Genomic DNA, 22,555 nt, shown 5'->3' on the forward strand with positions numbered 1-22,555 from the left:
TCTTTCCCACACGTCAACACACACACCGTAATGAGAGGGACGTCAGCACTCCACCGCAAGTACTTCCAGAGGGAGCGGAGCGCATTTCATGCCGACGGCGACTGCGCTGGAAAACAAAACAGCACAACAAAAACAAAACAAAAACTCTCCTCCCGCTCGCTCCGCGACTTGAGATTTTCCGGCGTGCCTGCTGTGCAATTCCTCCCCTGTCGACTCGGCCCTGCCCTCCCTTTTATGCTGGCCTCTTGCCGAACCAAATATTTCTCGAGGCTGTCAACTCGACCCCGTTTGTAAATACAGACCGCCTATTAAGTTACCCGCAGCAAGGCGGCCGACCTTCTGCCTGTCCGTCCGCTTTCCTCTCGGTCCGCCGGTCTGTCTTCCTGCAGAGTAGAGCAAAAGCCAGGCTTTTCAGTCGACGCCCTTTCTCGGATTCGGCGATTCTATTTGACCGGCCGCGTCCCACCCGGGGCAACCCAGAGGCAAATACGTAGTAGTCACGGCAAAGGAAGCGCTCGAATCTCTCTCCCTGTCTCTCTCTCTCTCTCTCTCTCTCTCTCTCTCTTCTCTCTCTCTCTCTCTCTCTCGCTCGCTCTCTGTCTATGTCTCTTTCTCTTTCTCTCTGTCTCTCTCTGTCTCTCTCTCCCCTGCCCCGCTCCTTTTTCACGCACCGCGACGCACTGCGAACAAGGCTCAGCGCCCCGGCCGCACCTACATACGATGCCGAGTCCAATTATGCTACCATGGCAGTGGCGTGCACCAGGGGAAAGCCGCCCCGCCAACTCGTTTTTTCCCCCTCCGCTTGTCGCACATTGCCAATTGGCCCCCAATGCCGCTTTTGCCTTTGACTGTGTGCAATGCGTGTCGAGAGCCCTGGAGCCGGCGGTGCCATGGGCCGTGCCACGGGCCGTGCCATGGGCCGTGCCATGGGCCGTGCCATGGGCCGTGCCATGGGCCGTGCCATGGGCCGTGCCATGGGCCGTGCCGCCGCGTTCACAGCGCGCCTCGCATCAACGAGATTTCCACCATCGTGGCCGTTATTGTGTCAGACCTGGCCGCCCCTCTCCTTTTTGCCTTTTTGCCTCGGCCTTCGCCTTCACCGCTTTCTGTGTGATGGTTTTTGGGGTCGCTAGGTACGTGCCCTGGCGCCCCGCCAGCCAGCGCCGTCAGACCGCTCTCGGCTTTTCATTTGCCTTTCCGGCCCAGCCACGCTCCAGCCACGCTCCAGCCACGCTCCAGCCACGACGCTCCAGCCACGCTCCAGCCACGACGCTCCAGCCACGCTCCAGCCACGACGCTCCAGCCACGCTCCAGCCACGACGCTCCAGCCACGCTCCAGCCACGACGCTCCAGCCACGCTCCAGCCCCCACACGCTCCAGCCACGACGCTCCAGCCACGCTCGCGGTCCGCCGCGTGGTTCACTCCGCTTCAAGTGCCAGCAGACGGAGGGTAGAGATCCACGGCTGTGACCACGTTCCACGCTTTTTGCTCTTCACGACCCCCAACGTTCGATCTGCGTGCCTCACCCAGATGCCGGGGTCGGTTTTCGTCGCTCAGTCTCTCTCGCTCGTGAGCAGGATGCCCGCGTGTGCAAGAGAGACAGAGCGATGAAGACGACTCTCTGAATCAGTCTGCAGGCACGTCCACGCTCGCCGCACCGCACCGCGTTGCACCGATAGCCGTGCCACTGTAAATTCGGCTACCCAGTGGCTGCCAGTGGCGCGGACCGCGGCACCCTCCTCCATCTCCCCCTTCCGGCGCCGTTCTGTCTCTCTCGCACTCATGGGCCGTCCCCTTTAGGTCGGGAGAGAGACAGAACGACGAGAACGACTCTCGGAATCAGTCAGCGGTGCATTGTCAAGGGTCAGCATCGGGATCAGGGGTGTAGCCTCGCAACTCGAACGAGCCTCTCTCTCTCTCTCTCTCTCTCTCTCTCTCTCTCTCTCTCTCTCTCTCTCTCTCTCTCTCTCTCTCTCTCTCTCTCTCGCACCTACAGGGGACAGCCCTTTCTGTGCGACTGGACGCCCCGTGGGTGGGAGAGAGACAGGTCTGCAGCGGCGCCTGTGTAGTGCTCACACGCATCGCGTTGTTAGCCAACAAACAGATCCCTAACAAGGCGACGGGTTTTCGGTCAAAGTTCCGTTTTCGTCGGCGTCCTCTTTTGTGTCTCGCTCCCTGAAATGACGTCGCTAGGTCCGTACTGCCATGCATGTGTGATGGGCATTCCAGTGCCGTGAGTTTGCGTGTTGGTTTTGCGTGCCTGTTCGTCCCCTCCTGAATTCCGTCCATACCTAGTCGCTGCTCCCGTATCCTGCCGTCCAACTGTCCGGTCGGTACGCGGCGTACACTCGCTGCACCTGTCGAAAACAAAAGTCTCGCCCCTGGGCACTTGACCCATCTCACGACACGCTGTACCGAGACGGATCTGTCTTGGACGTAATGGGAGCACTAATGTGTGCGGAAACAGGCCATGTCACCGAGAGTGCACTTCCCTCCTAGCAATTCGTGCAACTGGGGCACCCATCTGTTTATCTGGGCTGCGGTGCGGCCGCGTACCGATTTGGGTGTGGAATCCTGAGTTTCACCTCAAGTTGGCCTCGGCTTGCGGAGTATTCCATTCCCAACTTGCACCTACGTCTGGATCTACCCACGGCATGGAGCAGTCAGTCCCACCAGTCTCCCCCTCCCCCTTTTCTTTGTCAAAAATATCTGGTTGTGCCACTTACTAACAATTCCAAGCTGCCTTCCCTTACACGTATGTCATAAAACATGGAACGAGTCCGTGACTTCACTGCCACGCCCACGCCATTAGTACGGGAGCTTAGCTTTTGATGACGATGTCGCCCGTTCAGGACGAAACGGTCATCATTTTTAAGCGGCGAAAGTGGGCGTCCATTTGTTTTAGGTCACAAAGCGAGCACTGTGCGTGCCTCATTGTGCGGACTCACACGTAGGGAACTCTGCAGGCGCTTGTCCAGTGTGCTTCCGTTTTAATATTCCGCCCCCCTCTGCCTTCGCGCTTCGCGACTGAATGGGGCGGGCCATTGTTTGTGGCGGCGCGGCGCGGCCGCAGGTTCGATTCTCAATGCCCGAATCGCGCGTCCCAGCGTTGTGCAATCGGAGCCGCGTCCTTTTCTGGGCATCCCCGTGGAAACGGTCGCGTCCCCGCGCCGCGCGGCCACAGTTCGTTCTGTTTATCCACGGCCCATTGGGCGGGGCTGTAATGGCGCCGCATATCTGTGGCGGTTATGATGATTGTTGAACACTTTTCAGGAAGGGGCCCCCCGCCCCGAAATCGATTCGCGAATCGCGGGGCCCCTTCGGCCCTCTCCATTCGCACGGTCCTTCCTTTCCGTTCCGCCGCGCCGCGCCGCCCTTCCCGACTCGGGGATCCTCCCGTCCTTTTGTCTATCCACATGGCTAATACCAAGAATGCCAAACTCATATTAACTTTGCCAACATTTTCTCGAAAGTTGGCGCGAAAGTTGCCACAGTGGCGGCCAGTGGCGTGGCGGCCCCCCCTGCCGGGCTCGCGGCTCGCGCTCTGCGCCCGGAGCGGAGCGAGGCGCCATCTGGCGGCCGCGGCCGGCGGCGGCGCTACCCCGCGCACGCCACGCACTTCACCTGTTGGCTGCAGAGACGCTGCCCGCCACTGCCCGCGCGGTGCAGCCTCGTTCGAACGCGTTGCCCGCCACTGCACTGCGAAACCAGAGTACTCGACGTCGACACTTGAAGTGCGGCTCTGCAGCCTCTGCACTTGCGAGTGTAGAGTATTGCGGCCCCCACACTGCAAGTGTGGAGTTCTCCACGTCTGCACCACGCCAAGGACTATGTGAGCTACTCCACACTTGGAGTGCGGAGACGAACCTCCACGCGTCGAAGTGTGGAGATTGACTCCGCACCAGGAAGCGTGGAGGTGTCCACACTTCGGGGCGTCTGTGCGGCGTGCTCGGGACGGGCCACGCGCGGTCGCCAACAAGCTTGCCGATGGCAGCTCAGCATTTGTCCAAGTGCGGTCATTACTTGCCGCCCGAAGGCACGTTCACGACAAGCGGCCGAGGAGACAGACTGATTCCGGGAGCCGTTTTCGTCGCTTTGTCTCTCGCGCACTCCTGAGCTCACTGTGAAACCAAACGTGGACAAGTCCACACTTCCTGGTGTGGAGTAAGTCTCACACTTGAAGTGCAAGTATGCAGCCTCACACTTCAAGTGTGGAGTAGCCCACAGAGCCCCTATCTCGTAGCATGGTGCAAACGTGACAACTCCACGTTTGAAGTGGAGGCTGCAAACTGCAGTTCCAAGTGGGAGACTGTAAATTCCATTCCTCCGCATTTCAAATGTGGAGTTCTCCACGTTTGGTTTGACAGTGCTATCCCGCGTAGGTGCGAGAGAGACAGAGCGACGAAAGCGACTCCAGTCTTGCTGCAGGGGGTAGCATCGACCGGCAGGGCTGCCGGGCCCCTCGGCCGGGCCGCCAGCGCCACGCAGCTTCCAGCATCCACCGCCCGGAGCGCTCGGCGCGGAGCGGGCGGGGTGCCGGGCCTACGTGGGTCCTTAGCGCGGGGTAGCTCTGCGGACCGACCGACGGGTAGCGCTGTGTACAGAGGATCGGGCCTTTAATTGTCTGCTGGGGTGGATCTGGCTGGCCTGAGGGAGGGGCAAAACCTTTTGCCTCTGCAGGGGCTGTGTAATGCTTTTTGACTTCTTACAGGAGTCAAGTTGCCTTTTGCCTTCCATTCAGGCCGCTCTCTGTGGGGGGGGGGGGGGGCTTTTGTCCCTTACATCCACCCATAGTAAAGATTCTCCACATTATGCAGAAAATTCCTTGAAACTGACCACTGAAAATTCATGAAACTTAACAAGATATTTTGTGGCATTTCCTTTCTGACTACTATAGAGGAAATCATCTCCAATAGATGGTGCAGCGTTTCACCGTGAGACAGCAGAGTGTACCTACCGCAAAAACTAGCTTCGCTCGTGGTGCAGTGAAGATATTCCTGCTGACTTTTAAAGTGTTACACCTGTAAGTTAACATTACCTTTATGGTTGACATATTGCACCAGGAAAAAGAAGTTTGCGAAGGGAGTTAAGGCACCTGGCTGGGGCGAGGGGAAGCGTGAGGAAAAGGAGGAGTGTCCGTGGAATCAATTGAGCCTGGCTGCCGTAGCGGCGCTTTTTTCTTCTTCTTTTATGTCGTAGCCAATCAGGATGCGGTGTTTGTGTGCCGAGCTGGTGCCGAGTCAGCGCGCGCTGATTTTCGGCACGGTCCTTTCGGCGCACGGACGAACAGTCGCCCTGGATTACGCTGTCCATAACGGCAAACAACTTGGAGCTGGCTCTGAGAAAACAGTCGCCCATCTTTTTTTATTTTCTGATTGTTAGCGTCCTTTTTCAACGCGGCTCGGAGCCTCGCCCCTCCAGTAGCTCGGAGGGCAGAATAATCCCGTTGAAGTGGTTTTGACAAGTCGTATTGCATCAGATCAGCACAGAGACAGCGCCAAGTTCGCATCGTGGTCGTCGACTGTGGTGGCGCTCGCTGCAGCGCTGTGCTGGAGCTCCCCCTGACGTCATTTCGAGAGTTCCGGGCTCGGGGTTGGCCCGTGACCCGGCAGGAAATTAGAGACATCGCGGGGACCTTGCTGCCTCGGAAGAAAAACACGAACGAAAACGGGCATCGTAACAGTATTTTTACGAGAACCTCTCAAAGTAATACATTGAATTTGTTCTTTCTGTTCCAGGTGAGTTCAAAGCGTCGCTTGGAGCCAGGGCATCAGACAAGTTAGTTTGCCACTCAGCCATTGTTATCGTTACCGAGTAGAAGGTTGCCATTCGGCCTCGGTCATGGCGTCCGAATAGAAAGACGTCAAAATGCCGAAAAAGCCATAATGGCTGACTTTGGGCGGCCATTGCCTCCTAACTAGCTGTACCGAACGGCCCCCTCAGCGTCTTACTACTCTCAAGACCCTTCTCCTTTACGCCCCGCCTTGGGAGCACCTTAGCCACAGGGGAGCACTCGCAAAGTGAGTTCCCACTCGGCCATTGTCATGGCCTCAGCCAAGTAGTGAGTTGCCACTCGGCCGCTGAGGTGGCCTGTAAGTGGTAAGTTGCCACTCGGTCTCTGTCTTGCGCTACGCGTCGGCGAGGCGTTCATAATGAAGCCCTAACGGGCTCGGCATGACCGACAAAGAGAAACAAGGGCGGCAAAAACGGCCCGTCCGTCCCGGTCCGTCCGCACCTCGCAGCAGGCTCATTCTGAGAGCCGTCGCTCCGTCTCCCTCGCACCCATAGCGGGAGCCGCGTGAGTGCGAGAGAGACAGAGCGACGACTCTCGGAATCAGTCTGCTGTGCCTTGCAGCGATAAGAAGACGAGCGGCGAGAGGCCCGGAGGAACAAAGCCCGTCCCCGCTGCAGCGCGCTGCAAAAACGCGCCGCACACTTGGGGAAATATTTTTTCGAGGCGAACGGGGATTAGCGACGACTTGGATAAAGGGAGTGGTGCGGCAAGACATTTCGGAGGGAGAGCACAGTGGGCCAGAAGACCGGTGGAGGCGGCCAGAATTTGAGATGCGCTTTGAGATCCAGAGTCGTTCAATGCTACTCGAACCGAACGTGCGCTGTGGGAAAATTTGAAGGCTTGGGATAGCCACAGCTTCATGTAGCTCGCAGAGCCCCGTCTCCCCTGCCCCTCATCTCTTGACATGGCACACTGAAAACCAATGTGTGTACTCAGAACACACTTAAACCCTCTATGTGTGTACTCAGGACACACTTAAGTGCTGTGTTTGTGTTCTGAGTGCACTGGTGAAACAAAGGCATAAAAATTATGCCCTTTAAGGGCGTAAACGATTTACGCCCTTAAAGGGCATAAATCGTTAATGCCTTTGGGAAGGGCATTAAAATTTCGCTTGAAATTCCTATACCATTTACGCCCTTCCCAAGGGCATAAAACGATTTATGCCCCTGGAAGGGCGTAAAAGAGTATTTATGCCCTTAAGGGCGTAATTTTTATGCCTTTGTTTTACCAGTGTGCACATTTAAATTTTTAGTGCGCAGACGTGGAGAACGCCACTAGTTGGAGTGTGATCTTGGTCTCGTTCTTTTGAATACGATATGATGTCACATTCGTTTGCGTGTTGATCCACGTTCAAACGCATGTGACATGAATCAGTGCGTCACGCTCCAACAACAACGACTGTTGGCGTGCCATCGTATTAAACGAACGTGACGAAATCCACATCGTAACCGATGTGCCGCCAGGTGTTTAGCAGTGTGGGCCAGCCAGTCCCACGACCCACGTGCCCGGCGGCGAGGCGGCACGCCACCGCAAAACTTGTTAATGCCCTTTCCTCCGTGGGGCTCCGCGAACGAATGACTCTGTTCGGGGGTCGCGGCGTGCCAAGTGGTCTTGTTCCCCGTCTTCTTCGTCTCTCTCTCTCTCTCTCTCTCTCTCTCTCTCTCTCTCTCTCTCTCTCTCTCTCTCTTCCGCCGACGGAAGCGGCGCTCGAATGAGACGGGAATGTCACGCGTGGCGCGCAAACACGCAGCACGCCGAGAAAGGGAGACGAATGAAGGCAGGATGCGCGTCGCGGCGTGGACAATTGGAGGCAGACTGATTCCGAGAGTCGTTTTCATCGCTCTGTCTGTCTCTCTCTGTCGCACTCATGGGGCGTCCCGTGTAGGTGCGAGAGGGACCGAAGACGACCCCCCCGGAGTCAGTCTGCGGGGCGGCACGGCGGGCACGGCGGCGTGGTGGGGGCGCGCGGCGTGGTGCTTGCCCGCCGCCCCCTGCGCTGGGGCGGTCTGGCCGAGGGGCTGGCACACTGGCAGTCGCCGCTCGCTGGCCGCCGAGACCGGTCCCCCTTGGCAGTGTCGCGCCGCGCTGCTCCGCGACCGCTTGTTGCCGATCGCGAAGTCTTCGCTCGTCCGGCCGAACACCGTCGCGCCCGTGCGCGGAACGCCGCACCGTTGCTGTCCAGTTTTATTTTTCTCTCCAATTTTTTTCCACCGTTTTTTTTTATTATTATTTTGCGAAGCCCCAAACGTGTGGGTGACTGAAGAGGATCTGTCCGACCCGCAGCGGGCAAGCGGTGGCGGTGGCCCTCCAACACGAGTACGGGTTTAGTGCGAGGCGGCTCACGTCCATCGGGATTACTGGGCATATAACACAGCTCTGCGCTGCTCTCTGTGGCCTTGTGGTGCTGTTCCTCTGTTTATGTTGATTTTTCATTTTAAATATTTTTGTTGATGTCTTCTTTTTTTACTGAATTTCCTCGGCGGTTCTCCGCTGTAACTTCCCTCTCTCCCTCTCCCCGCTCGCGACGCGCATTTCTCGGCTCGTTTGCGGATTCATACGTCAGTAGCACACCGCAGGCATTATTTCTCGTTCACCGGCAAAGGGTCACTTTATGCCTTTCATTTTTTTTCTTCTTCTTTTTACGGCAACAAGAAAAATAGATGGTCGGGCACAAGTCGCAGGCAAGCCGGCAGGGTCGAGCTGTGCGCGGCACTCGCGCCTTGCGCGCTCAAGTTTCCACTGAGCTTTTGATCCGTGACACGAACGAAACGCTGGGTAATATGACTCTGCGCAGCGGAGGTTCACTGAAAACTTAAGTGCGTACTGAGTACACGCATAAGTGTACATCTGAGTACGTACGTCTGTTTCACAGTGTATGTCACACATCAGTTTGCAGTGTAGTACCACCCGTCTAAAGATAGGTCACATTTCCCCTAGGCAAAAGGTGCCTCTTTGCGGGCCCCCTCCCAAAGGCCGCCTCTTGATCCGCCACTGAGGCAGCCGTGTTGTGCCCCTTCCGCCTGTTCGCCGGCTTTCCATCTGGCGATGCTGATTTGATTGGCTGCCTGTGGCGCCTGTGACGTCTTTGTCGCCGACTGGATTACCGTCCACACCGCCAAATCAGCTCAACCAATTTCTTTGGTCCCTTTCCGTCGCGCTACCTTTAGTCCAATGACATTGTCAGACCCAGGGTGGGGCACAGTGGGCCAGAAGACCGGTGGAGGAGGGCAAAACTCTAGACGCGTTCTGAGCTCCAGAGTCACTCAATAGGCCTCGAACCGAACGTGTGGCCCCACCAGATTGATCTCCAAACGAGGAATCCATCGTCCATACAGATATTTTGTCAAAGTTCTAATGTATTTTGGGTCGAATTTCGACCTAAAAATTCTGTTGGATTGTTTCACCGGAAGACACTTAGAGTGTACTGTTGAATCCGGTGTTCTGTTAGCAGTCCCTTCTTCCAATTAGCCTTATTTATTTTTCGCGTTCCACGTGTGATTATCCGCGAGGCCTGAGCGCGGCCCGGCCGGGGGGCTGGCCTGTAGTCGGGCACAGCGGCGCACAGTGGGCCAGAGGACCGGTGGAGGCGGCCAAAACTCAAGACGCGATTTGAGCTCTAGTATCGCCAAATGAGACTCGAACGTGAATGTGTGCCCCCACCAAATGGGTTCCTCGTTCGGAGATCAGTCCATTGGTGGGGTCACACGCAGGGTTCGAGTCCAGTTTAGTGACTCTGGAGCTCAAAAAACGCGTCCAGAGTTTTGGCCGCCTGCACCGATATTCCGGCCCACTGTGCGACGGGTCCCCCGGAAAGAATGGAATACAGTGGCTGTGCGCAGCGCGTCTAAATAATGCATCAGATCCCACGTCTGGCCGCGCGATGAATATTGCAGCGACGAGGCAGTTACGCCGCCTCTAAACGCGGCTAACTCGCTCCAGCCCGCCGTCCTGCCCGCCGTCCTGCCCGAGGTCCGAGGCACGGCCGGGCCCCGGGCAGAGCCGAGGTTACTTTGGGGTCGAATTAGTTCTCGGCACAAACAGCGGGGTCTCGTTCCTCCGCCACGGATTCGCCGAATTTCCCACTGACAAGCGCCGCACTTCTCAGTACTGTAAACTGAGGTGGGTGACTCGGAGGGAGGAACAACTTTCTACTCATTCTACAAAACACACTCTACATTCAGGCGGCCAAAAAAGAAAAAAAAAAGAAAAAATTGCAGCCAAGGTTTGGAAAATACAGCATAGTCTTGTACATTCCACCTCAGTCCTACAGTGTACACGAAATTTGTACAATAGGTGAGCCCTCAGGTGACCCCGGCAAGACTCCGGCACGGCAGCCCGGAGTGATTTCAACTGCCACCAAAAGGCAACTTCTTTCCAACATAATGATAATTTTCACCTGTTTTACAAGCCCCTCTATTATCTCGATCACATTTCTCTTCATTCGTTTCATACCGTTGAAAGGGGGTGCACTCTGAAAGTCACATGGTCGACATTCTCTATATTATGGTGAAGATGCTCCGTATTATGGTGATATTTCCGTATTTCATGGTGAAACTTCTTCATTTTACGGTAGAAAATTCTACGTACTGTTGTGAAAATTCTCCGACTTTGAAACTTGCCTCTGAGAATGCGTCGCACCTTGTAGATATTTTGTCGAATATCTTATTATGGAGAAAACCTCCACCCAAATGTTGTCGGCACAGCCTGTAAGACATTTAGAGTGCGAATCTCTGGCCTTGACCACACGAATCCCTAAACGCTGCGGATCGCGTCTCTTGATCTTCACGCGGCACCTTCCAGGCGCAGAGCAGAGAGGGCTGGAAAGGGGAAGGGGCAGGGGAGGGGGCTCTTTTTTTGGTGCCGTCACCACGCCGAGGACACGCCAGTATATCACTGATGACGTCACGATGAATGAAACATGCAGGTCAAGCCGTCACCACGAGTGGAATGGCTCCCTCGGGGACGGCGGGCCTCTGAAGAGTTGTGGGGGGACTGACATGCCCTTGCCACCCGACTGTTGGGGGCGCCACTGACGGATGCCCTGCTGCAGGCCGGCCGGGTTTGGGGCTTTTCACTCCGGATCGACGTCAAGGAGGCCGATAAGCGCGAGGGCGGGGGATGCCGCCGCGGCCCCCACCGCCTGAGACGATAAGCCGATCGCCGTGATCGCCGGCATGGCCGTCGAGGCCCGCGGCCTGGGGGCGGCCGTCGGGCACCCCTAGGCCAGCACCGCCGAGTGCCGCCGCGCTCCCGCGCGCGCACCCCACGGCCAGCACACAGCGCCACCGAAGCCAGGAGGCCTGACAAACAACGCTGCCCGTCACCAACGGCTGCACGCAACCGCCATGCTTTGCTACGTGAGTACAGCACCACCAGTGGCGCCACACCGTGGAAAACGAGTGTGCGGGACGCTCCACACAGGAAATGCGGAGGTGTGGAACTTTCAGGCACCGCACTTGGATAGCGCAGAGTTTGCAGTCTCCGCGCTGTGAGTGTGGAGTTCTCCACGTTTGCGCACCAGGTCAAGGGACAGGGCTCCGTGCGCTACCCCACAACTTGAAGAGTGGAGACTGCAAACCCCACTCCATGGAGTGCAGGAGGTTGTTGGTTTGACAGTGTCCTTGCGCTGCTTGGTTATTTTTCAAACGGCGCCTTGATGGTTTGCGTCTCCGCGGGGACCCATCGCCTTCCTCGGACTCGTCGTAATGGCCGTCCTGTCGCGAAGACACTGGTGTAGGCGGATGCCTCTCTGGTCTCCACTCCAAAAACGTTTTCCTGTTGTTGTTTTTTTTTTGTAAGAACTCACAGGACATTGCCTATGTAAGGCCTCTAAGCGACTCTGGACACCTGGAAAAAGCAGAAACCGTTTTTGCAATGTCATGTTGACTGTAGTCTAGGGTGAAACAATAATTGTGAAATCTGTTGATACTAGGATTGATCAGTAAAATATTAATTTAAAACCATGAGCACTAAAGTTTTTGAGCTTGTTTGCCCCTCCTCGAATGACTGAGCTCGATTCCAACCCTCGGTTGGCATCGTCAGATTGCCCGCTCGGGTCAAAGAGCAATCCAGTGGTGCCATCAGTCGCATCGCGAGTTGGAGTTGAGTGCCACTTTCCAGAGATTAGCCAAAACGAGTCCGGTCGCGTTCGCCCAATCTAGTCATCTGCCCCGCCGTCGGGCGATCCCGCCGCCCGCACCGCTCGCTCCGTCTCTCTCGCACCCGCACGGCACGCTCTGTGAGTGCGAGAGAGACAGTCCGAGTCCACACTATCACCGCGCCGTCCCGACCGCCATTAACATTCTGGAGGGCGGCGGCAAACAGGCCAAAGGGCGCTCTGTCTTGGGCTGCCCCTTTGCAGTGCAGGGCTGCGATGGGCCAGCCAGAGGACGGCAGAGGCGAGGCAGAGGGCAGCGTTGTGCTTTCCTTCTATAATGCAGCAGGGGCGTTGCAAGCGGCTCACCGTCCGCGCCGTTCGCACACCGTTGTTTTGGTGGCGTGGCCACCGACTTCGCTGCCACTCCCACACTCTAAAAGTCCAATTGTGAATATACTCTCCACATTATGCACTCGTGTAAATTTTGTCGGAATGACTGAAACCGCTGTCTGAAAACCTGATCAAAATTCTCAAAATTCTCTGAAAGCTGAGAACTATTTTCTGACATTCTCTAGATCTTAAGTCATCAATATCAGACTAAGTTATTAGAATGTCTTATTTCAGAGGTGCGTGAATTTTGTTCAGGGTTTCTTTCAGACATGTGTCTGACATTTTGTTGAATTTCTTTTGTGTCGTGGAAAATGCAAAATCTTCTCCAAAATATGTTGGAGGAGCCAAAAAATATGTCTGTTTAAGCAATTTAGAATGCGCCCCCTCTTTTCCTTGTCCCTCGCCGCTCACCCATTCCCCGCAAAACCTCACTCTCAAAACCTTACCTCTTTCGGGCCTGCAAAGTAGAGTACCACCTTGTCATCACAGAGTCTTTCGCGCATGCATAAGCAAGCTTACACAGAAAACACTTCGTAAAGCGTCGTAGCACACGTGTAAATTTTGTCAGAATGCCAGAAACATGTCTGAAATCCAGATCGAAAATTCGCGCACCTCTAAAAGCTGAAATTCTAAAAAAATTTACTCTGATATTGATGGTTTGAGTTCTTCGGAATGTCAGTAGGTGTTTTCAGCTTTCAGAGGTGCGCGAATTTTGATCAGGTTTTCAGACAGGTTTCTGACGTTCTGACAAGATTCACACGAGAGACGTTTCTGCCGTACATATGCTCAAAAGACGCCACAAGGTTTTCAGCGTGCTGCTCCGCCTCCCGCCCTTCTCCCCCTCTCACCCCCCCCCCCTCCCCCACTCTTATTTCCGGCCGCTCCATCTTCCCGCATTAGGTCTCGTCCGGCGACACCGCGGCGGCGGCGCCCCCGCAGCGCGCTGTTTTGTCCTTTTGGGTGCGGAGCGCGGTGCTGCCCGCGCAACGCGAATTAATTCTATCTGACCACTCTCCCCCTTCCCTCCCCCTTCCCTCCCCTCTCCCCCCTCCCCCTTCCCCTTCCGCCCCGTGCTTGGCGCCGCCGAGTCCGGCCCGCGTCCTTCCGGTGGCGCGTCTCCCAAATGAAATTACGCGCCGTCATTAAAAACCCCGGAAACCCGCGGAAATAAATCGGCGCCGGCTTCGCGCTCGATGATGCCGCCCGGCAATGGGGATAGAGCCACCGCGGCACAGTGGATTGACGACCGGTGGAGGCGGCCGAAACTCTTGACAGGTTTTGAGCTCCAGAGTCGCTTTAACGGGGCTCGAACCGAGCGTGTGACCCCCACCAATGAATTCCGAGTTCGGTGAGCAATCCATTGGTGTGGTCCCACGTTTGGTTTGATTCCTCCTCTGGAGCTCAAAACCCGTCCGGGATTTTCATTTGCCGAAAAGACACGGCTTGAATAGAAACTCGGTATGGCACCAGGTGATTTCGTTTTCCGTTCGGAGCAGCAACCATTCACTCTGAATCAAACGGGGTTAATATCCCAACTTCTCACTGGCAGGGTTCAGGGTCAACCGCCAATCGAAAAGGCGGTGCAGAAAGTACCGCCCCTTCCCGAAAACATGAGATCCGCCCTCGCAGAGCTTTTAACAACGCTTACGAAATCCATAATGCAGACTTTGGACGCGCATAAAATGCGGTCTTTTCACCCAGAGAGGGCCTCTGGGGCGGTGCCTTCTCGGTGAGGACACCGAATAAAGTCCGGCCGGTCGGGCACAGCGCAGCACAGCGCTGGCGGCGCCCATATTCGCCGCCTTCTTTGCCGCCTCCTTTTTCCCCCTCCCCGTTTTTGGCGGTGTTCCCAAAGCCACGGGAAAGAAGAGCGCCAGAGGTGGAAAGTTTGCGCTCCGTATCAATCTCTGTCTTCGAGTCCGGCAGAGCCGGTGCAGAGGGGAGGGGGAGGGGGGTGATCGGGGTCGAGGAGGGGGGAGTGTTGACAAACAAGGGCCTGGCACCTCGATCACAGGGGGGGGGGGAATCGGCTATCGCAGTGACACCCCCGCACGGCCCTCGCTGCGTCCACCTCGATACGAATGGGTGCTTACTTCTCTTCTGCACTGCAAATCTCGATTGTCAGGGTGTCACACACTTGGATTTGTGGTGTACGCACGGTATGCGCATTTAAGCGCAAGAAAAATAAAAATATTCCCAGGTAGAGGAAAAAAGCAAATACGGAAGAAGCTAATAGAGCAGAAGCTAAGAGAGCAGATTTAGCAAAATCTTTTACTCCATCATTGTCAGTAACTCAATACCTACGTATTTCCGGAAATGGACTAAGTCGAGACGCGAGACCGTCTGCCTCATTTTGTCCAAGATGTTTTCGACGCAGCGCCTCTCGGTCCATTCATTCATCGATACAAACAGAAAGTCCCTGATAAAGTGAAAATCCTGGAAATAAAACTTAGCGAGCAGAATCAATCCGTCGCCGAGATATTTTTCCTGTTCGTTTGACTTTTTCCGCCCTGGATGCGCCCGGCTCCGCGCCTCAGCGACCAACCCGACGTTGTTATCCAACTTGGACGCCATTTGCAGATGTCGTCCAACTTCTTGCCATCATTATTGTGCTGCGTATCACTGTTGCAGGCTGATTCCCAGAAAACTGCTGTCATCGCTCTGTCTCTTTCTCTGTCTCCCTGTCTCTCTCTGTCTCTCTCTCCACCCGTGTAAATCTTGTCAGAACGTCAGAAACCTGTCTGAAAACCTTATCAAAATTCGCGCACCTCTGAAAGCTGGAAACTTATTCTGACATTCTGCAGAACTCAATGTGCCTTCAATATCAGGATAAGTTCTCAGAATTTCAGCTTTCTGAGGTGCTTCTCTTTCGATCAGGATTTCAGACATATTTCCGACACGCTGACAAAATTTACACGAGTGTCTGTCCTTGCACTTGGAAATGTTTCAAGTTCTCCACGCTCACTTTGACAGTGTACCACAGTCGTTTCCGCAGCTCTGCTCGCTCTCCTTGCCTACTGTGCCGGGCCAGTCGATCAGACTGTGTTGTCCGGCAAACGCGCAGTCCGCCTCCAGGCCGCCCAGAGACAAAGACGGACCTCGGTCGGCGGGGGGGCTTTGCCCGCTTTGCGCTCGCAAGTCGACATGGAGAATAGCCCTCTTTCGGCGGGCGCCCTTTTGTTGGCCGGCCCCGCCTTGCCCCGCCTTGCCCCGCCTTCCGGCCCGGACTGCGGGCTTCCGCCGAGGAGAGAGCAGTGCCGCGCCGCGCGGGTCCATCGGACGCCCACTCTCCCACTTTGTTGCCACTTGTGTGCGGGGATGATTCCGAGCGGCGCTTGGTTCGTCGCGCTGTCTCTCTCGCACTCCAGGGGGCGACAGCGAGAGAGACGCAGCACTGTTCGGAATCACCGCTCATACGGCGGACTTATCCCGAGAGCCGTTTTCGTCGCTCTGTCTCTCTCGCACTCACGGGGCGTCCCGTTCAGGTGCGAGAGAGACAGAGACGGAATCAGTCTGCAGGCCCACTTTGCCTGCGAGGGAAACGCCAGGCGCGGTTCCTTTGACGCGACGCCCGCGGTCTCGCCTGTCATGTGGAATTTCCCCGACTTTCCCCGCCAGCAGACACTCGGTCCATTGTCCCTCTTTCGTTGTTCCGGTGATTGGATTTGGCGTCACTTTGATGATGCCGCTGCTTTACCGAAGTCGGTGACGTCATGCGAGTGTTCATCTGATATTTCAACGTATGTTCATAGCGAATCCCATAGTAGATACGCTGCTATGTCCGACAGCCACAGAGTTGCAAGTGACGTCTATGTCGTATATGAATGACGTCTGTCATATTCTGTGAATCTTGCCGTCACGTTCGTTTGCTCTTTGCAAACTATTTTAGGCTTGACAAACAAAAGTAGCGTGTTGTAACAAAATAGTTAAACCATAATGTAACCTTTCAAAAGAAAATGCTTGATACGAACTTTTCCATCGCGTAAACAGCTTCTTTGAATTCGTTGGATACCAGTGAAGATACGGTGTTTCTGAATTGGGATCCCTCGGAACGCGTTCGGACCCGATTGGAGAGCATGACGCAATGACGCACTTGAAGAGGTTGTTAGCTTAGGCACTGCAAAGCCGGTGGTAAGTTTACTTGCCACAAATTTGGCAAGCCGTTTTGAATGCCAAAATTTGGCAAGCTTTGGTCGGAAATCTTCACAAGCTTGCCAAATTTTGGCAAGCAAAGGAGTATTTCCAGGCCAAGCTTGCCAATTTTTGGCATTCAAAACGGCTTGCCAAATTTGTGGCAAGTAAACTTACCACCGGCTTTGCAGTGGGGACATGGGTCCGGGACGTTGTCCCCCCTTCTCTCTCTCTCTCTCTCTCTCTCTCTCTCTCTCTCTCTCTCTCTCTCTCTCTCTCTCTCTCTCTCTCTCTCTCTCTCTCTCTCTCTCTCTCTCTCGAGGCCGAAGTTGCCGGGGCCGGCCGGCGCGCTGTGGGCCCAAAGACCGGTGCAGGCGGCCAAAACTCTAGACGCGTTTTGAGCTCCAGAATCGCTAAATGGAATTCGAATCGAGCGGTCGACCCCACCAATGGATTCTTCGTTCAAAGAGCAGTCTATCGACGGCGCCACACGTTCGGTTCGAGTCCCATTTAGCGACCCTGGAGATCAAAAGGTGCACGGTAAAAATGGTACCCGGTTTTTCCAGGAGCCCTATGGCGAAGACATAGGCGATTTCCAGGACGTTCCTGGGAAAACCAGGAACCGTTTTTACCGTGTGGCCTGAGTTTGGGCCGCCTCCAGCGGCGTCCAGCAGCCTCCAGCGGCCTGCAGCGTCCCACTACGTGGCGGCACTCCAGGTTAATGACAAACTGTGCCTCCACTGCCCGCACCGGCCGCTCCGCCCTTTCATGACCCCGCCTATTCTACCACCCGGCCGCCGTTCCGCCCTGCCCCATCATTTTGCCGCTTAGCAGATTGCAGCGACATGTTCCTTTCTCTCATTTTCTTTTCTTCATTTTTCTCTTTCTTTTGCCGTTTCGAGGTGGCGGCACCCTCACCAGCTTTTTAGCAGATAGAGTCTCTGCGTTGTGTTACGCCCCCGTGCCAGCCTTGTTGGCGCTGATGGAGAGAGAGAGAGAGAGAGAGAGAGAGAGAGAGAGAGAGAGAGAGAGAGAGAGAGAGAGAGAGAGAGGGGTGGAAAGAAACGGGACTCATCTAGTGTCAAGAGGACCTCACAGCGGAGGCGGCAGACTGCATGCACTGTGCGGTTGACCTACAAGCGAGAGCGCTCCGTACGTTGTAGGCGTTGCTTTTGAAACAAATCTGCTAAAGCCTTTCATCACTGCCGTTGTATAGCACCGTGATTGTGTGTGTGTGTGTGTGCGTGCGCGCGCGCGCGCGCGCGTGTGTGTGTGTGTGAGTGAAAGAGACTGACGGAGAACACTGTTGATATGACAGACGGCTTTGCGACACAAAAGAGGAAGAATTAACGTCTGAAATAATTAGCCCGGGCGTCCCGGCGACAGCGTGTTCGTGTCCCGGCCGCTTCGGCGCGGACGTGGTGCTGCTGCTACACTGTCAAACCGAATGCGGAGAACTCCACACTTCCTGGTGCGGAGTAATTCTCCACACTTGGACTACTTTACAGTCTCCACAGTTGAAGTGTGGATTAGCTCACAGATCCCCTTTCCCTTGGCACGATGCAAACGTGGAGAACTCTACACTTGGAGACTGCAAACTCCTCACGTCCAAGATCGGAGGCTGCAAATTCGACCCCTCCGCATTTCAAGTGTGGCGCTACCTGCACTTGGTTTGACAGTGTGCCGCAGTGGCGGCGGTGTCAGCTTATGCGCGCCAGGTCGCTCCAACTTTCGTCATTCGGCCTTCCGCGGCCAAGTGGGCCAATTAGGGGCCTTTGTTGCCAGACGGTGCGGTGGCCAGCACCGAGCCGGCACGCGGGGCGGGGCGGGGCGTGTCTAGAGAGACACTTTTTGTTTTAGCTCTGTCATCTCGGGGATTCCGAACCCTATGGACACACACTGTGAAACCAAGTGTGAGGGACTCTACAACTAGCATGCGGAGGTGTGGAATGTGCAGACTCCGCTCTTGGAAGTGCAGAGTTTGCTCTGTGAAGCCAGTCGAAGTAACCACTACAGTCGACTACAGTTCTTGAAGAAAGGCGTGAAAGTACTCTTACGCCCTTCACTCTCTTGAGCCGCGGTCATCCGCACAGAGCGCCAGAGAGGTGATTGCTCCATAATGTACACCACGGCATGACTTAATACACCTTTCAGTGAAACAAAATAAAGATTCCTTAAAAAGTTTTATCACGCTTCACTTCGTTTCTTGTTCCCCGCCCTGGGACGTGTTCGCTGACTTCTGACTGACCGAGGGAGCGGACGACGGCCTCTCGATCATCCTCCACGTAACAAGGACTCTCTCTCTCTCTCTCTCTCTCTCTCTCTCTCTCTCTCTCTCTCTCTCTCTCTCTCTCTCTCTCTCTCTCTCTCTCTCTCTCTCTCTCTCTCTCTCTCTTTTCTCCCCGAGCAAACTTGGCGGGTACCGAGTTGGCCTTCCGGACGATGGCCCTCCCGAATGGAGGGCCTTTTTCGGTTCGCACATCTCTTCTTCCCTTCGGAGTTTAACTTCGGCCCGTCGTCGTTTAGTTTAAGTCGACGGCGCGCGCTCGGCCGCGCCGCGACGACGGCTCGCGCATGTTTGAGTGCTCCTCTCTCCGCTCTCCCGCTCATTTGGCCCGGAGGGGAGGGGGGAGGGGTGGGAGGAAGAGGGGGAGGGCGCCCTCTTAGGGGCTGCTTTACCGTGCAGCAGCGCGGCACACCCAGAGCTTGGCCCCACATTGCCTCTCTTGTTGACGCTCCTAATTTTCACAATTTTTGTGCGTGTGTGTGCGAGAGAGAGAGAGAGAGAGAGAGAGAGAGAGAGAGAGAGAGAGAGAGAGAGAGAGAGTGGGAGAAGAGAGAGACTGTGTATGTGTGTTGTTGGGAAAAAGCCACGTGGGGTCTAATGAAGAGGGAGCTAACTGGTCGTAAAGCCAAGGCGGAGGGCGGAGCGGCGCGGCGGCGCCGTGCAAAGTTGGACATGAAAATAAGAGAAATAGAGAGCGGGGCCTCGCCATGGCTCCGCGGTGGGTCGAGGCGAGGCGGCGGTATAAAGTGGATATAAATTAAGAAGGATGGCGGTGTGTGCGTGTGTATGTGTAGTTTTGCCGCCCGACGCCAGTAACTCAGGCCGGGAACAGATTTCACGTGGAGCAGTGTTCCGAACCGTGTAAACTAGGCTTTCAGATCGGGGAAACACAGGAGTGGACAAAAGAGAGTTCTCTTACACACTCAACACACATGCACTCACCCACACACACAACTGCAAAATCGTCGGTCTGTATTGCTGTTTTTCCATTCCGGCTCTTGCCCAGCCCACTACCGACTATTTCTCATTAGCAGATGCATTTCTGTGAGCTCTACCGCTGGTAGAGTGTAGTGGAATCAATTATTTAAATGATGTGTTTCGCTGTACGACGGCAACATGTGCCGTTGCACATGTGATTCAATGATGTTTCTCTTTCACACTCTGCAATCTTAAAGCAAGTAGCAAGTTTCTTTCGTTTTTAAAACAAAAATCAGGGAGAATTCTCTTTTTTTTCAAGTGTGCACGCACTTACCGACACACACGGACACACACACACAAAGACACACAAGCAGTGCGTGAAGTGCGCGGCGGGCCATCAGAATGCAGCTTGCGATGAGAGTCTCGCCTCCTCTTCCCGAAATGTATGCCGAAACTTTGTTTTTCCGTTATTTTTTTCTCTCTTCGCCGGAGCAGAAACGGGGTCTTCTCTGATTCTATTCGCGACACCGCACTCGTGCTCCTCCGAGGGGTGGAAGAGAGAGAGAGAGAGAGAGAGAGAGAGAGGAGAGAGAGAGAGAGAGAGAGAGAGAGAGAGTGTGTGAGAGAGAGAGAGAGAGAGAGAGAGAGAGAGAGAGAGAGAGAGAGGGAGAGAGAGAGGCAGAGTGTGTTCCATTATTCCTCGGCCGTATTCATGATGGTCGCCGGCGGAGTCACCAGCCTCGTTGAATAAATTAAGGGGGTCGAACGACGCACAGACTTAAGCGATGAACGGCCCTAGGACTCGCAGGCTGCCGGGCCCAGCAGGAAATATACCGGGCTCCACTCGGCGCCTTTGCGAGATTTGAAGTCTAACTTTATTTTTCGTTTCTTTTCTGTTTGCAGGTGAGTTTCTGAGGCGTTTGTGTGCGAGAGAGACGGGAAGGGAGGAAGCAGCAGGCGGTGAGTGAGTGCAGGTCGGTCGTATCGGCTTAGCAGCAAGGCTGTGAGCGAGCTCACCTGAGGGAGGCTGTTTGATCGCTCTAAGCGGCCGTGGCTTGCCGGGCCGTGCCCTGCCGTGCCGTGGCTTGCCTTGCTGTGCCCGACCCTGCCCTCCCCTGCCGTGCCGTGCCGTGCGAGCTGCGCAGGGCAGTAACTCGGCAGGCCATCACGGGCCGCGAAGTATGGCCCAAACGACCCCCAGCAGCGGGTCGAAACGACGCCCCCCGAGGAAGGGGCCACAGTGTTGCCACGTGTACCCGCGCCGCTCAGCGGCCGAACGAGTATTTTCGGTGGACAGACAAACTATCTCTTTGCGTTCTCTCAGCAGTCTTGAGTGAAAGTCTCTCTGCAAAATCGGACTTACGGGATTCCGAAAAGTTAGCTTCAGAAGCAATGCTTCTGCAAATCTTAAAAATTGGACAAGAGGCCAGGTTTTGGACCACCTTTGAGCTCTGCGAATCACAATTAAGGTTCACCGTAGGATTTGCCGTGTAGCGTGCTAACATCGGAGTCCCTTTGGTATATTATTAGGCTTCTTTTGAAGGACCGGATGATTCTGAGCCCGACTTAGCCGGCCTTCTGGCTGGCCCACCCTGCGCGTGAGATGAGACGCGGCCGGGGTGGCGCGCGGCACACCAGTGCAGACTGATGCCGAGAGTCGTTTTCGTCGCTGTCACTCTCGCACCTGTACGGGACACGAGTGCGAGAGAGAGACAGAGCGACGAAAACGGCTCTCGGAAGCGGCTCGTCGTGCGTGGCCCCGGGCGAGACGGCGAAGCACGCCAAGCAGACCTTAATCTGGGAGCGCGGCGCCAGGCCGCCCGTCGCTGTTGGCACGCTGAGCGCGGCGCGGCGCGGCCTCGCTGCCGTTACCGACCTGCCCGTCTCCGCAGCGCTCCGCAGCGCCTCGGGGTCCCGGTGCGCCGCCGCGCCGGGTGACTCGGCTGGCAGGGCGCCGCGCATCCGACAGGGAAAGCGGCGGTACACTGTAGGCCGGAAGGCAGCGTCATTCCCACACTGTGAAACCAAAGGACAGTGGGCCAGCGTGGGCGGCCGAAAACTCCAGGCGCGTTTTGAGCTCCAAAGTCGCTAAATGGGCCTCGAAACGATCGTGTGACCCCACCAATGGATTGCTCTCCGAACGAGGAATCCATTGGTGGGGTCCACACGTTCGGTTGGTGGAGTCCCGTTCAGCGACTCTGGAGCTCAAAGCGCGTCCATTGTTTCGGCCGAGGCAGACGTTCGTGTACCTGCTCCGGGGGCCACGAGACAACGGCCACCTGCGCCGGTCCTCTGGCCCACTGTTGTCCGCATTCGTTTCCGCAGTGTAGTCTGCGGGCGCGGCCGCCAGCGAGTCGGACCGTCGGCCGCTGGACGCTGTCAAAGCCGCCTCTGCCCCGATGGAACGGGCCGCCGGGGAATGCGCGTGTCCCGAGGGTAGTGAGCGCGTTCCCCAGCGAGCGTAGTGATGCCAGCGCCGGCATGTTGTCCGCTGCGGCAGCGCGGCAACAACCCCCTGGCCTGCGCCCCCCTGTTTGGGTTCAATTAGGCCAAAAGTTTGCACAGCAGGCTGATTCCGAGAATCGTTTTCGTCGCTCTGTCTCTCTCGCACCTATACGGGACGCCGCATCCAAGTGCGAGAGAGGCAGAGCGACGAAATGGACTCTCGGAGTCAGCCTGCAGCGGAGCATGTCGCTTGGGAACGGTGTGGCAGCGCGGCCGAACGCCTGTCATGGAAAGGGTAGGCCAGCCCGCCGGCATGCGCAGTGCGGCGGGTAGCCTACCCACCATTCCGCAGGCGCTACACTGTTCCTGGGGCTCTGTTTGGCCGCTGTGTCCCTCGCCAGCGCGGCCGCTCCACAGTGGGCCAGAAGACTGGTGGAGGCCGACAGAACTCTAGACGCGTTTCGAGCTCCAGAGTCGCTAACTGGGACTCGA

At 56.0% G+C, this 22,555-nt stretch overlaps 1 protein-coding gene across 12 annotated transcripts in view; it reads left to right on the forward strand.

Moving 5' to 3' along the window:
• LOC117650957 (peripheral plasma membrane protein CASK) overlaps window positions 1-22,555 on the forward strand; it is a 254,602-nt gene that overhangs the window by 179,132 nt on the left and 52,915 nt on the right. The gene's annotated exons all lie outside the window — the stretch shown is intronic.

Source organism: Thrips palmi, unplaced genomic scaffold (assembly GCF_012932325.1).
Source record: "Thrips palmi isolate BJ-2018 unplaced genomic scaffold, TpBJ-2018v1 HiC_scaffold_5, whole genome shotgun sequence".
Taxonomy (NCBI): Eukaryota; Metazoa; Arthropoda; class Insecta; order Thysanoptera; family Thripidae; genus Thrips; species Thrips palmi.